General features: G+C 37.6%; 1 protein-coding gene across 4 annotated transcripts in view; it reads right to left on the minus strand.

The window, feature by feature from the left end:
- Positions 1-14849, minus strand: part of NELL2 (neural EGFL like 2) — a 419741-nt gene that overhangs the window by 152725 nt on the left and 252167 nt on the right. The window lies entirely within an intron of this gene.

The following is a 14849-nucleotide window of genomic DNA, read 5'->3' on the forward strand; positions in this document are numbered from 1 at the left end:
CTCAAAAAAAAGACTGGAGTGCAGTGATGTGATCTTAGCTCACTGCAACCTCCGCCTCCCAGATTCAAGCAATTCTGTCCTGTCTCAGCTTCCAGAGTGGCTGGGATTACAGGTGCCTGCCACCACGCCCGGCTAATTTTTGTATTTTTGGTAGAGATGGGGTTTCACTATGTTGGCCAGGCTGGTTTCGAACCCCTGGCCTCAAGTGATCTGCCTGCCTCGGCTTCCTGAAGTGCTGGGATTACAGGCGTGAGTTACCGTGCCCAGCCCCACCCCCAAATTTATATGTTGAAGCCCTAACCCCAATGTGGCTGTATTTGGAGATGAGGCCTTTCAGGAAGTAATTAAGGTTGAATAAAGAGATAAGGGTGGGGCGCTGATACAATAGGTTAATTTGATCCAATAGGTTAATTTTCCTTATAAGAAGAGATACCAGAGAAGTCTCTGTCTTTCTTTCTTTGCCTGCTCCTAAAGGCCACATGAGGACACAGTGAAAAGGCAACTGTTTGCAAGTCAGGAAGGGAGCCTCACCAGAAATTAAATTGCCCTGAACCTTGATCTTGGACTTCTAGCCTCCAGAAAAGTGAAAAAGTAAAATAATTTTCTGTTGTTTAAGCCGGGGGTCCCCAAGGCCTAGGCCGTGGACTGGTACCAGTCTGTGGCCTGTTAGGAACTGGGCCACACAGCAGGAGGTGATCAGCAGGTGAACAAGCATTACTGCAGCAGCATCAGTAGATTCTCATAGGAGCACGAACCCTATTATGAACTGCACATGCAAGGGATCTAGGTTGCACACTCCTATGAGAATCTAATGTGGAACAGTTTCATCCAGAAACCATCTCTACCCCACCCCACTTGTCCATGGAAAAAACTGTCTTCCATGAAACCAGTCCCTGGTGCCAAAAAGGTTGGGGATCACTGGTTTAAGACACGCAGTCAATGGAATTTTTTTATGGTAACATAAGTAGACTAAAAATCCAAAGCTATTAAAAGCCAAAACAAAATCCAGTATTCAATAGTTTCACTTCCATGGATAGTTTCTACTTTACTGACAAATATTGTGTGTTTGTTGATCTAAACAATTTTTTCTGTTATAAACTTTGCAATAAATTAAACTTCTAGATTTTAAAATTGGTCAGCTGATACTACACTATAATGATATATATATTCTCTCTGTGACTATACTATTTAAGGTTATTATAATTTAATTTTGAAAGGAAAACTAATGTAGATGATTCAAAATTTATTGAAGTGTCTACTGGTTCTTCTGGGGTTTATTTCAGTGTGACTTGTGAATCTAGTAGGAATATGACTCATAAAGAAGACAAACCTTTGACATTAATTCTTATATTAAAATCTCCATGGTTTAAGATGATCATATTTATGATCACTTGAACACCATAAATCACGGGTTACAAGCTAAAAATGCTCCAATTTGTGGATCAGACAGATAAAGCAAATGGGTGAAACAGACTGGCTATAAGAATTCCTAGTATTTATCTGAACATGTTTTTCTACTGCAACTGCTGAATCTCAGTGACTAGGAGAGGGGAGACCTTCTTCTAAGAAGGTTGTTACTATTTCAGCTGTAATTGATAGTTGAGCTACAGCAATGCAGATCCAAAATTAATAGGGATTAATCTGAAAATCTGGCTGGAAATCCAGATTTTAACGACAAAATATTTTGAATTTTTAAGTGTTGAATAACTAAGACACCCAAAAGCCAAATAAATCCCCATTGAGAGCTAATTGTGGCCCATAGGTCACTAATGGATGGCTCAGAAATAGCCTTGCTGGCATAGAGTACTCCTGAATTAAAAAGTCATTCTCAACAATCCTGCATTCTGAAGATTATGACAACAACGATACCCCCAATAACCATCTAAATCTACATTTTTGATAGTTTCCAAAATCATTTTCTGTGAACTTCCTCCACATTATTAAGTTCAGAATCTCCTAAAAAAAGGGCAGATGAGAAATGTGCTATACATTTATTTTATATATTATATGTTGGGTGAATGTATAGTCTATTTCTGTGTGATTTTGTGTTTGTGTTTTTGTGTTCACTGGAAACACAATGAAAATGTTCTAAAAATGTTGAGCACCTCTCATTTTTACAGCAAAAACCAAATATGGAAAAAGCAACTCAATCATTAAAGTGAGGAATTTAGGCATAAATATGAACTGGATTCTCTTCTCCTCAACAGACTATCCCTCTAACTCTCTCTACAAACACCAAACTTGCTCCAGAATTATTTATTCTCTTCAATCATTAGGGAAAAATGGGAACTAAAAATCATTTTTAAATATAGTTATGGACAAGTCAAGTGTTAGCTAATAGTAATAGTGCATTATTTTTCTATTGTTGCCATAACAAATTAAACCTGGTAGCTTGAACTATATTTATTTATAGTTCCATAGGTCAGAAGTCCAACATACATCTACTAGGCTAAAATCACAACGTCCACAGGCCTGCGTTTCTCCCTGGAGGCTCTAGTGGTGAATCTGTTTCCTTGCCTTTTCCAGCTGCTAGAGGATGTCTATGTTCCTGCTCATGACTCCTTATCTATTTTCAAATCCAGTAAGGTTGCATGTCTCTGACCAGTCTTCCATAGTCACATCTCCCGAGGACTCATGTGATTAGATTGGGACCACCTGGATAAATCCAGGATAAGCTCCTCATTTCAAGGTCCTTAACCTTAATCATATCTGAAAAGTCCCTTGTGCCATGTAACGTAGCATATTATTCACAGATCTGGGGATTAGGACGTGAACATTTTTGGAGGGTTTTTATTCTACCTACCACAAATACCAACAATAATACCAAGTATTATTTACTGAGTGCTTATTATGTTCCAGGTATCATACTAACTACTTTACATGCTTTTTTCTTATTCTGTTATAAAACAACATATAAGGTATGTAACATCATTCCATTTTAAAGATGAAGACACTGAGACTAAAGAGTTAGGCAAATTGTCCATCATCACAACTAGTGGATAGTAGAAGAAGAACTCAAATCTAAGAAGCCTGAGTGAGTTATTATCCACAAGGTAAAATGCCACAAAATGATCCTGGAGAAAAGGGGGCCAGGGAAAGATCATGATTTGATTTGGACAAACTAAAGAGATTCTATGCCATTTCCTGTCTTCTGGTTGTTGTTGTTGTTGTTAGTTGTTGTAGTTTACTATATTTTTGCAATCATTTTTTAAATTCCTCAGATAACAACTTAATGGTAATGAATTTTTGAGAAAAATTCTAAAATCAGTTCTCACTAGGCCACACTGAAAATTTGCTTTCATGGAGTTCCAAGAACACCAACAAAACCTTCTGCCTTCTTTGAAATGTAATACCATATCACCTTAATACTAGGCCTGCATTGATTATCAGAAGTCTTATCAATTTAACAAACAATTTTTCAGCAAAAAAGAAAAATAACATACAACAAAGACAAAATAAAGCATTAACACTTAAGTTGCACATTTTAATTAGAATGTCTATAGACTGACAGAAATGTTTCAGAAACCATAAATGTGTCTTAGAATTTTCTGTAAGACTTTATGGCTTTATCTCTTATAATTCCATTCACACTACATTTGCAATTATACAACAACCTACTCTTCCTGCTTCTTGAAATGTCTTCTCTCACTTCTTTCTCTCTTGAAATGTCTGTTCATCCTTAAAAACCTCAATTTCAATGTCACTTAGTTGGTGATGTGTGGCCATACCCAGGTTTCAGCCAGATGACTCACTGTCTTCTCTGAGCTCCCCACAGCTCTCTGCAAATTTTTTTGTTACAAATTGAACCATATTGTGCTGTAATGATTGATTTACACTATTCCCATCTATTAAATTGGACAATAACCCTATCATGTACCTATATGAAAGCTCTGGTGTAAAGACAAGTAAAAGAAATGTGTGACAGCTTATGGGTTTTTCACAATCACTCACATACAGTTCCTACACCATAGATTTTTACTACCCTAACTCTCTCTGCTCTTGTCCTTCAACCTGATACAGTTTATCTGTACTTGGCTGAAGTGGGTTAATTAACTACATATAATACTCATCGTTTGTGGTAGTCAGTCTCTAAAATGGTCCCCTATGATATCTATCTCCTGCTAGCCATGCCTTTGTGTAATCCCCTGAGGTTTACTGTGGGCTGGACCTAGTGATTTGCTTGTAACCAACAGTTTGCGGCAAAAGTAATAGGATGTCAGTTCCTATTGGAATGCAGCTATTCCACAACCAGATTCCTGACCCACAGACACAGTAAGGAAACACTCTCCAAGCAGTCAGTGTGGCTGTGTCTCACCCCAGCAGAAGCACACAGGAGAGATGAGGCTTCTGACTTGGGGGAAGAAACTCTATCTCAGGGCCCAAAACCATGACTTGTGATGAATGTGCCACTGCAGAGGCACCCCAGGCTGGGGAGGAAAGAAGAGCAGCGAGGCGAGGCAATGTCACCAGGAGGTTATACACCCACTGCAAGATTAGATCAGCAGCAGAATGGGAAGATGAACTCTGCTCCATGGAGCACTCAAAAGGTGATAAGGCACAAGGAAGGTCAAATTTCATCCTGGCTAACATGTCAAAGCCAACAATCAAGAAAGGAAATGAAAGGCATCTGTTGAGCTTCAAATTCAGCAATCCTCTCCTCTACAGGTGTCTGTTGCTAAGACACCGTTATTATTACACTCCTGGCATGTATAATCCTTTTATTCCCCTAGGGGAGTTTTCAGCTCTCTGCTTTTCATATAAAAATCTTGAAGTGAAACAACTAATACATCCATTTGGGACAAAGGTAAATTAGGGTTTGACTAATAAGTCAAAGTAGATGAGGCTTGTTAATGAGGTGGCTCCCACCATCTCAGTCCTCAGGTGAGCTTGCAGAGGGGCAGGTTCACAGGGAAACATGCCACTGGTGCTCTAAAGACCAAACTATGGCCAGCTGGGCTGGAGGTTGTATATGAATATGACAGATGCATATGATGCTACATAAAGGCTCTGACAAGCCTAAAAGCCACTACATTGAAGCTGGTGTGCTTCCCCCACTCACTGACAGATTCAGAGAGCACAGACTCCTTTCCAAGCTTTTCATCTTTAAAAAGGCAATTCAGCTCCCCGAGCCTTTGAGCCTGTTCCATTTTGAGCTGACTGCTAATTGTATGCATGCACATATGTGTTTCAGAAAAGAGATAAGCACATTGCCTTGGCCTCCTCAGTAACTGTGGAGACACGTCTCACTTCTGTTCTCTGTGAGTTTTCTAAATGTGGCCTGAAGTTTTCCAAACATTAACCCTTCCTCGTAACCAGAGTACACGCTTTTCTAGAGATGCTTCCTGGATTATGTTTGCTTAGAAATAGTTTTTCATCATTAATTCTTTGAGTCCTAGGGCCTGGTATTTTAATTTGCTTTTGTGATCATGTTTATATTTTCAAATTACTTAATAAATAACATTGTAATAATAGATAATGAACCACAGGAGATGAATGAGGCATCATTTAGCTTTAGGGGGCATACTTTACATCTTAAAACCTAAAGTTGTCTGATTTTCATGTTTTATAAAAAGGCTGATATATGCCACAATTTCATGATAGTTTGCGATGCTGATTTCAGGAAAAGAAAATTTGAAATGGTTGTTCACAAAAATGCAAAAGTCATTTCCAATAGTGATGGCAAGTAGTGGCCACATGGTAGGACTGTCTGATTGTTGACTGTGGCTCTTTCTAAAATAAATCCACACAGAAGCAGCCAGGCTCACAAAATCTGTCCTGTTTGAGAATGGCCCAGACCTGCTGATTGTTTGGAGGTGCTATTCTTTACCCCGGGCAGATTAGTATTGTGAAACCCTGAATGTTTCCATTTAGTCCCTGGGTATCACAATCTAACATTTATTCTGGAACTTCTTCCTAGGAAGTACAACAAATCCTCCAAAGGAAGGAATATTCCAACTTCCAGAGTAACTGTTACTCAGTTACATCAAGGTTTTTAAGCCCCTATTCACAGGTACAGAAGAAGTATAGTCAAATAAGCAATAACACATTGAGTCCATTGCTCCAACAAAGCTATCGCATGTAAGTTCACAATTCAGTATAAAATTAACCAGAGAAAAGTGCCCAGTTGAAAGGGTCCCAGTGAGAAATAAGACATTTCCTCAAGATAAGAACTTGTCTAACCATAAGAGTCACAATAATAACAGCTAGTTGCATTACACATTTCTTTTTCAGTAAGCATTTTACTAAAGGAAAAGTGTATAAGGCACTTACAACTAAAATAACTTTGTTTAATGTTTTTTTGAAAGCTCTGATATGCATATTTCCACTTCCGGCTCTTTGTCATCGTCCTCCTCAATCTGTGCTTCTTGTGGCCCTATCTACTCTGTCATTGTCCCCAGTATTCTTAGTTCCTTTACCATTTATATACCAGTAATTATTATGGTACATGCACACACAATAAATTATCTGTTTTGTTCTGTACTGGTGATTTTGATAAATCCATTGAAAGCTATTTTTAAATAGCTGATATGAAGGTATTGTTTGTCCATACAATAAATTTTTGCTGCAATATAAATTTTTGGGGAAGAAGTTAGAATAAAAATAATATTGCTGCCTTTTCAAGATATCATTTCTTTAAATCCATCAAACAAATTACCTTTCTGGCATTATTTTAAATAATTTAAACACGCAGAGCAATGTTTGAGAAAGGGGCATGCCTGGGTTACAACTGACTTAAAATCTCTGCTTTAGTTGCCCAGCAGTAAATTCTTTTCTGCAACCTTTTGCACCCAAAAATAGTATCCAATACTCTTTTAAGGCTAGAAAATCAATAATGATGAGGAAAAGTGAAGAAAATATCATCATAAAATTCACCACTCTTTCTCCATAATTAGCAAATTAAACAAGACTGACAAACAGGACACTAGTGATAACCTCTTTAAGTAAAAATATTTAACTCATTTAATATTTCACTGGAGAGAGAAAGAAAAGAGAGAGAGAGTGTGTGCGTGTCTGTGGGTGTGCATGCATCTGCGTGGTATATAAGGTATGACTCAAAACTGAATTTTTCCTCAAATTACCAGCCATTTATTCCACTACCATTAATTGAGATTCTTCGCACATTGTCTTATGAGACCACATTTAAAAGATTATTTGAAATTCCTTTTTTTAAAATTATACTTTAAGTTCTGGGATACATGTGCAGAACGTGCAGGTTGTTACATAGGTATACACGTGCCATGGTGGTTTGCTGCACCCATCAACCCATCATCTACATTAGGTATTTCTCCTAATGCTATCCCTCCCCTAGCCCCCTCTCCCCTAACAGGCCCTGGTGTGTGACGTTCCCCTCTCTGTGTCTATGTTTTCTCATTGTTCAACACTCACTTATGAATGAGAACATTCAGTGTTTGGTTTTCTGTTCCTGTGTTAGTTTGCTGAGAATGATGGTTTCCAGCTTCATCCATGTCCCTGCAAGGGACAGGAACTCATCCTTTTTTATGGCTGCATAGTATTCCATGATGCATATGTGCCACATTTTCTTTATCCAGTCTATCACTGATGGACATTTGAGTTGGTTCCAAGTCTTTGCTATTGTGCATAGTGCTGCAATAAACATGTGTGTCCATGTGCCTTTATAGTAGAATGATTTATAATCCTTTGGGTATATACCCAGTAATGGGATTGCTGTGTCAAATATTATTTCTGGTTCTAGATCCTTGAGGAATCACCACACTGTCTTCCACAATGGTTGAACTAATTTACACTCCCATCAACAGTGTAAAAGTGTTCCTATTTCTCCACATCCTCTCCACCATCTGTTGTTTCCTGACTTTTTAATGATCACCATTCTAACTTGTGTGAGATGGTATCTCATCATTGTCTCAGCCCAAAATCTCTTTTAAGCTGATAAGGAACTTCAGCAAAGTCTCAGGATACAAAATCAATGTGCAAAAATCAAAAGCATTCCTATATACCAAAAATAGACAAACACAGAAACAGATCTTGAGTGAACTCCCATTCACAATTGCTACAAAGAGAATAAAATACCTAGGAATACAACTTACAAGGGATGTGAAGGACCTCTTCAAGGAAAACTATAAACCACTGCTTAAGGAAATAAGAGGACACAACAAATGGAAAAACATTCCATGCTCATGGATAGGAAGAATCAATATCATGAAAATGGCCATACTGCCCAAAGTAATTTATAGATTCAATGCTATCTCCATCAGGCTACCATTGACTTTCTTCACAGAATTAGAAAAAACCAGTTTAAATTTCATATGGAACTAAAAAAGAGCCCACATAGCCAAGACAATCCTAAGCAAAAAGGGATCACGAGGTCAGGAGATCGAGACCATCCTGGCTAACACGGTGAAACCCCATCTCTACTAACAATACAAAAAATTAGCCAGGCGAGGTGGTGGGTGCCTGTAGTCCCAGCTACTTGGGAGGCTGAGGCAGGAGAATGGCATGAACCCCGGGGGGGTGAAGCCTGCAGTGAGCCGAGATCGTGCCACTGCACTCCAGCCTGGGTGACAGAGCGAGACTCCGTCTCAAAAAAAAAAAAAAAGAAAAAGAACAAAGTTGGAGGCATCACACTACCTGATTTCAAACTATACTACAATGCTACAGTAACCAAAACAGCATGGTGCTGGTACCAAAACAGATATCTAGACCAATGGAACAAAACAGAGGCCTCAGAAATAACACCCCACATCTATAACCATCTGATCTTTGACAAACCTGACAGAAACAAGCAATGGGAAAAGGATTCCCTATTTAATAAACGGTTTTGTGAAAATTGGCTAGCCATATGCAGAAAACTGAAACTGGACCCCTTCCTTATGCCTGATACAAAAAGTAAGGTGGATTAAAGACTTAAACATAAGACCTAAAACCATAAAAACCCTAGAAGAAAACCTAGGCAATACCATTCAGGACATAGGCATGGGCAAAGGCTTCATGACTAAAACACCAAAAGCAATGGTAACAAAAGCCAAAATTGACAAATGGGATCTAATTAAACTAAAGAGCTTCTGCACAGCAAAAGAAACTATCATCAAAGTGAACAGGCAACCTACAGAATGGGAGAAAATTTATGCAATCCATCCATCTGACAAAAAGCTAGTATCTAGAATCTTCAAGGAACTTAAACAAATTTGGAGTGAATAAAAACAAACAACTCCATTAAAAAGTGGGCGAAGGATATGAACAGACACTTCTCAACAGAAGACATTCATATGGCCAAGAAACATATGAAAAAAAGCTTATCATCACTGCTCATTAGTGATAACTTTTTTAAAAAATTCAACATCAACCATGTTAGAGAAAAAGAATTGACCACTAAAAGATAATAAAATATAAGCACTAGGCATATTCAATGCTATAAAAAGTTAAGTACTTACAGAAGTGAAACTCCTTGAGGAACACCAGAGGAGTCTCTTTTTTTTTTTTTTTTTTTTAACAACAAAAACTCAAGTATCTAGTAGAACTCCTTGTGCTTAGACACTTTATGAACCTCCTATGATATGTGAAATGGACCAAAGCCAGCATCAGAAGGCCCTGGGATAATAGAACCAGTAAAAATCAGTAGAAAGTATATGGAGCATGCATCAGGATAGTGTAATTTGAGGGGCCCTAAGAAATTTTCTCTGCTGCCTCTGCTGAGGCCTGTAATTTTATCATTGGAGAATCATTCACCTAGGTAAAGCTAAAATCCGGGTTTTGATAGAAGAAAGGAGACAGAAGAACTTAATGGTGAGTGGGACTTAAAACGGGGTCCTTTTTGTGGCCAAAGGACAATAAAAGGACACTGGGGACCACAAGAAGTAAGAGAAGGTATCGGTATACAGGGCCTAAAGGAAATTGAAAGGGGAACAGGGAAAGTTAAAAGGAAAATATGCATCTTACAATTATAATTGGGTGACTCTAAAGCAGGATTTCCCAACCTTAGGACTATTGACATTTTGGGCCATGTAAATCTCTTTGGAAGGTGGGGACCTAGCTGTCCTGTGCCAGATATCTTGTAAAGGATGAAGATTAATCACTCATCTGAAAGGTAACCAGAGAAAAATTCCCATTGATGGGGTTCCAAGGAAATAAAACATTTCCTTATGCAGATAGCTAGCCTAATAATATTACAGGATGTTTAGTTGCATCCCTGGCCTCTACCTACCAGATCCCAGTAGTAACTCCTTCCCACATAGTTGTACAACCAAAAATATCTCCAGACATTTTCAAGTATCCTTTGTCAGGTGGGAATTCACAACTGACAACCACCACCCTAAAGGATCAATTTAATCCCTAGGCTGGGGCAAGAGAATTTTCCATTCCTTCTACCCATCCATCCTTCCCATTCTCCTATTCCCACTCTAAAGAGCTAAACACAGAGCTCTAAACATAGAGCTCATCAACACAAAAGAAGAATCAGAATTCCTTTTTCATTGCAGTAGAGAGCAGAGAGAAATGTGAGGAAGATCTGAAATGAGTGCCTCTTCACTCAGATCTTTACTCAAAATTCTTGATTCTGTTATAGGTAGTTAGACAGGCATGAGTGGGGCAGGAGAGGGCTCTCCTCCACTCACCAGGAATGTTAGGTGATGGTTTGGCAATTATCACATTGCTTCTTTAAAAGTGATGAATTGGCAGCCAGCACCAGGGAAACGCCATTTCCTGAGGGTCCACATGTGTCTCACTAAAGTGTTAACTGAATGCAGATGCCAGGGAGAAGCAACTTCTCTGGCATGTGCATTAAGAGACAAAATGACATAGTATGACTTTCCAGGGGCATTCCACTGGAAAAGTGAAGAAAGCCTCAGATGAGCATGCATACAACTTCCTAAATACACTGTGCGTGCTCACTTCCCAAGCGTAAGAAGGGCACTGCACATGCAGGCAGCCCATCCTAAGGGAAGAATCATGGAAAAGGAGGGCAAGACACTGGAGGTGGGCCAGCCTATACAGTCCTAGGATCAAGGTTAAACACAGCACTTGTCCTTTGGGTCACCCATCTGGGACTCTTCTTGCAAGTGTACTTTCTTTCTTGCATTAAAACTTTTTAATAAATTTCCACTCCTGCTCTGAAACTTGCCTCAGTCTCTTTTTCTGCCTTATGCCCCTCAGTCCTCAGTTGAATTCTTTCTTCTGAGGAGGTAAGCAGTGAGGTTGCTGCAGACCTGCATGGATTCACCACCGGTAACTCGAATATCTTCCACCAGTAACACAGTGACATGTGACTCAGATATTTGCCACTGGTAACAATTCCATCTTTGTTTCTGGAGATGTTTCATGCTTCTTCCATTACTCAAGGCCAGTTCCAAGAAGAGATTCCCAGTAAAACTCAAGAAGATCTACCCAATTTAATTAATGCTTATGTGAGTGAACCAAAAAAAGCCATTAGTCCATATAAGTAATCAAGAAACTTTGTTATGCATAAACAAAATAGGTTACTTTTGCAGAGATCCTGAAGAATGGGCCTCAAGCATATTGGCTCATGTTTTCTCTTCCATTCCCTTCCCTTTTCTCTTCCCTTTTCCATTTCTTTCCTTCTCTTCCCTTCCATTTTTTTCTCTTCTCTATTTCCCTCTCTCTGTTCTCCCTTCCCTTCTTCCTTCCCCCTTCCTTTCCTTTATCTATTCTCCCTCCCTCCTGCTCCTCCCTCTCTCTTCCCTTGTAATACCCAGTATTTTTTCTATAGGAACACGAAACGATGTAAAGAGAAAAACTACGAAGCATTAATTAGGAAAAATAATAACACCTTCACTGGAAGGAAAATTATATTAATGAGTTTAGAAGAGCAAAAACAAATGCATCATTTGTGCAAATGGTGCAACTGAGTCATTTCCACAACTTTGGAATAGAGTCAGAGGCCCAGAAAATGGTGATTCATGTTTATTCCACTAACTTCTGATTTAGGGTCATTACTATAAGATGTGTAGGGTAAAAATTTGTCTTGGAATTGAAGCTAATTAACTTAAATAACCTATAAAGACAGCAGTTTAAATAATGAACATAATGTATTGAATAGTGTGTTTCTACATAAAATATGAATCATTTCCCTTTACTTTTGTATGGCTGCAAATTAGACAAACAGTGAATAGTATAAGAGTTATAATAAAGAGGTTCACATTCCAGCCCCCTTTGCTTCTCACTAGATGTTTAACTATGGATAAAGCAATCTCTCTGAGCCTCAGTTTCTTTGTTTGTGAAACTTAAGGGATTTAACCAGATTATCTTTAATAATTCTTCCATCTACAAAATTTTATGAACATGAGGAAAATCTAACTCAAATCATCTGAGACTGAAAGAAAAAAATATGCAATTTGACCAACTTGCATATGTAATTTGTATGCCAGAGTTACTAGGTTAAACAAATAAAGCAGAAAAAGGCTTCTTTATTGATCAAAGCTCTTAATTATTAAGCAATGTGTATTGCTCTTGGAATCTTCTTTAAATTAGAATATCTATGATTAATTTCCACATGGGATAAGCAACTTTGAGAGTCTTCTGGGAGTATCTGTTGTTCTGTTAGTAGGGGGCTCATTAACAGGAAAGAGGGGCAGGGATACAGAAGCAAAACAAACATGGAATTCCAAGAGCTCGGTCACAAACATCAGGGACAGGCTCTGCAGTGATGGTTTGACATTCATTCTGGAACGTCTCCTACTACAAGTATGTGGGTGTCTGTTACTAAAATTTAGAAAAAAATAAATCTCAATATTTTATAAGATAAATAAAGTCCTACTCTGGTCTTATGGGAGCTCTCAAAAAGGAACAGGCTAGAAGCCTTTGGTCACAAGGCAAAGTCCCATTAGGGGAGTAATTTCTTTAAGACTTGTGTACAGACTCTAATATCAAAGTGTAGGGGAGCCAATCCCAGGACATAAAATGAAAACACGTATTTCCTTTACAGAAACCTGGAATATGTGTTGACCTTCTATGGCCTAACATTAAACAAAAATAAGCTTTGGTGATATTCAGCTGACTCTGGACTAAAAATAAAATCAACATGTTCTCTAAAAAAAACCCAAGTTTTGTGTTCATAGACCTAGTCATAATAGAGAGAACATTTAAGGGCAAGAAAATTTCTCCTCTTTAAGTGGTAGCATAGAAATAGTGGTGTTAGTTGAAAATGCTAGTGCTTCATTAAAGAAATACATTTTATCATCTGCCAGATCCTGAGATTCTTGGCTCTGGTTCCTTAGGCATAAAAAAATCATAGTCTGAATAGCATTTCTTAAAATGATTTTCTACTCCCTTCACATTCCTACAAAGGAATAGTTCATTTATATCATTAGATACTTTGAAGTGGTAAAGGAAAATTCCTCCCAAGTAGTCAAAAACAAACATTAATTTGTAGGATTGTATTTGGAAGGAAAGTGCACTGGGAGAGGCGAAGCCAAAGCAGAAGATTCTCTGTAAATGTATGAAAGCTAAACTATTCCTTGGATTTATATCCAACAGACTCAGAATGGAAATGAATCTCTTAAAAATATCCTGCCCTGCAGAAATACTCCTTACTCAACAGTAGGCCAAATTATGTCCCATGTCCTTTCACTTAAAATTTCGAACACTACTTTAAGAATATAACAAAAACAAAGAGAATCATTAGGAAATATAAAAATGCGCAAAGCTTTTCAAGTCTATAATACCAAAGAATCAGTGGGCTGCCCTGAAATTGCTAGCACTCATTTTTAATAAGCACACCTTGAAATATATGCATTCTAAGATGCAGCAGTTTTATCTTAGTTTTCTTGTTAAAGATTAAATAGAAATTCAGATTTATTGGTATTATCAACAGTATAGTAAACGATATATTCCATTTATTTATTATAATTTGTTCTTTTATATTCTTTTTATGCTGAAAAGCCTCTCTGTAGTCCTACTTCAAGACACTCTTCCACTCAATGTAGTTAAATTTTGTCTAAAAAAATGAAGAATTGTTTGCATAATTTGGAAATGTTTAGGATGAACTGACAAAAAAGATTGGAATTTGTAAATCCATCAGCATTTTTATATTAAATATCTTCTACCTCCAGGATATCTTCAGTTATTTTCCATAAATTGGGAAGTCATTTCTCATTATTTTTGAATGCCATCATTTTGTTTTTATAAATACTATATTTGAATTTAGAAGAAGATCCTTCCCTGTGATAAGGCTATCAATTAGCAGACAGTATGGACACTATAATGAAGACTTAGAAGCGGACAACTAAAACAAAGACAAAGTGATACTTCTAGTATAGATTCATATTTTTACTAGGGAGGATTATGGAGTCTCTTTCCCTGGAAACATCTAGGTTTTGTTTATACATGCACTGATAAAGATCATGAAGTTGGAGGTAGAGAAATAAGTGACAAGAATAACATTTTTGGGTGCTCTCCAGTTTTATGATTCTATCTGTTTTTCTAAAATATGTTATTTTTGTTTCTTCTATTTAAAAATACAGAGATGGAAAGAAATGTTCTCTTTCACACCCACATTTCCTCAAATCCTATAGTATTCAAGCTACTCTTCTAACACCATGTTTTGTTTTGTTTTCATATTCTACAGGTAAAAGCTATAGAATAAAAGGAATATGCTGTATTACCCCAAGCCAGGACCAGCTTCAGACACTACTAACACAATATCCCTAACAAGACTTTAGATGCTACTAAAAGAGTGGTATTTCATACAACAAAAATATAGAAAACTTCTTTGATGTAGTTCTCAATTGTACTTCTCAGACGTGTGAAGAAGCTCAATTATCTTTAATAGTCCCATGTCCTAGAACTCTAAAAATCTATTTCTGAAAAAAATCACATTATTCATGTTACTATTTTTCTATTCAAAAATCTATCATCAT

This window comes from Nomascus leucogenys, chromosome 11, assembly GCF_006542625.1.
Source record: "Nomascus leucogenys isolate Asia chromosome 11, Asia_NLE_v1, whole genome shotgun sequence".
In the NCBI taxonomy this organism is placed as follows: Eukaryota; Metazoa; Chordata; class Mammalia; order Primates; family Hylobatidae; genus Nomascus; species Nomascus leucogenys.